This window comes from Myotis brandtii, unplaced genomic scaffold (assembly GCF_000412655.1).
Source record: "Myotis brandtii unplaced genomic scaffold, ASM41265v1 scaffold409, whole genome shotgun sequence".
Classification (NCBI taxonomy): Eukaryota; Metazoa; Chordata; class Mammalia; order Chiroptera; family Vespertilionidae; genus Myotis; species Myotis brandtii.
This window is the reverse complement of record NW_005365723.1, coordinates 660,224-661,993: the sequence shown is the minus strand read 5'-3', so window position 1 is coordinate 661,993 and position 1,770 is coordinate 660,224. Positions and strand designations below refer to the sequence as shown.

General features: G+C 57.6%; 1 protein-coding gene across 1 annotated transcript in view; it reads right to left on the bottom strand.

Moving 5' to 3' along the window:
• Positions 1–1,770, bottom strand: part of AGBL1 (ATP/GTP binding protein-like 1) — a 143,011-nt gene that overhangs the window by 139,854 nt on the left and 1,387 nt on the right. The window lies entirely within an intron of this gene.

The window sequence follows — 1,770 nt, the reverse complement described above, 5'->3', positions numbered from 1 at the left end:
GGACGCTGGCTGCACGGAGACTTCCACTCGCAGGCTCCTGTGTGCAACCCTAGACCTCGGCTCGGGCGCACATGCCCCCCGACTCCCACGGTGGGGATTAGGTGAGCCCCGGGCTGGGGAGGGCCGAGCATGTGGGCGCGGGGGGTGGAGAGGGCACCGGCCGGCGTGAGTCACTCTCCCACCTCCAGGCCCATGCGGGAGCCGCCCTGGATGGCTGACAGGCATTCCCAGCTGACCGGCTCAGGCTCCCTGCGGAGGCTCGGCCCTCCCCGCCTGTCCCCTTCCTTTATTTTGGTTTGTTGCCGGCTCCCGGGTAACAAGAGAACCGAGAGCGCTTGCACAACTGGGGCGGGCTGGGCACAGTGGCCCGGCCCAGGGCCCCCTGAGGTCCCCGGCTTCGGGACAGCAGCCCTGGCCGAGGAGGAAAACAACAGCCCCCCCCGACACTTTCCACCGACTGGGCCCCTTACATAAGCTTTTCACTTTCCCAGTCACCCTGGGGCGGGCGTTCGGTGATTGCCACGGCATCCCACCCCGTGTTACAATGGAGAAAACCCAGCCGCAGAGATGGGACGCCTGGCCCGGCCGGCGTGGTTGAGCCTCAACCTGTGAACAAACCAGGAGGTCGGGGTTCGATTTCCGGTCAAGGGCATGTGTACCTCGGTTGCAGGCTCCTCCCCGGCCCGGGCCCTGGTCCGGGCACGTGCAGGAGGCGAGCAATTGATGTGTTTCTCTCACATCGATGTTTCTCTCTGTCTCTCCCTCTCTCTTCCACTCGCTCTAAAAGATCAACGGGAAAATATCCTCAGGTGAGGACTAACAACATCAAAATAAAAAAATAAGTAAATGGGTGACAGTAGCTTAAGTGCCCTTTCCCGTCAGTATTTGAATTTTTGCAAGAAATGAGCGCAGACCTGCACAGTTAGGGGGACTCACTCCGCAGCTAGGACACAGCCAGCGCCCAGAGAGAGGTGATTAATAAACTAACACTGATGTGGAGGAAGTTTTCTTTTCTTTTTTAAATATATTTCGATTGATGTCGGATAGGAAAGGAGAAGGAGAGAGAGACAGAAACATCAATGATGAGAGAGAGATCATTGACTGGCTGCCTCCTGCACGCCTCCTACGGGGGATCCAGCCCGCTCCCCGGGCCTGTGTCCTTGACCAGGAATCAAACCTGGGACCCTTCAGGCCGTAGGCTGACGTTTTTATCCACTGAGCCACACCGGCCGGGGTTGGAGGGAGTTTTCTCACAGCCTTCAGAGAGCCCAGCCCCCTGGCTCGTTCCTGTTCAGCATGTTCTTCAATGACTTGGCTTAAAATAAAGGCTGCGTGCTTCTCCGATTTTTTCTGACGACGCCCGTTTGAGAAAGAGAGAAATCTGTCAGGTGACATAGGTGGGATCCAAAAAGATTTCGGCAGCCTTGAGTGACAGACCAGATCCTACAAGTGGACACGCCTTCCCCTGGGCCCTCCACACCTTCCAATAACCAAGGGGGCTGTGGGGGAGCCATGGCTCACAGGTGTTGACCATGAAGAAGTCTTGGGGGTCAGGCAGAGGTGAGCGCCTTATGAGTGTCACACGGCCCCATTTTCCAAAGTGTCTTTCAATCGGATATCATCTCCTTTAAAAGGGCAATGTTTGCCAAAACCGGTTTGGCTCAGTGGATGGAGCGTCGGCCTGCGGACTGAAAGGTCCCAGGTTCGATTCCGGTCAAGGGCATGTACCTGGGTTGCGGGCACATCCCCCGTGGGAGATGTGCAGGAGGC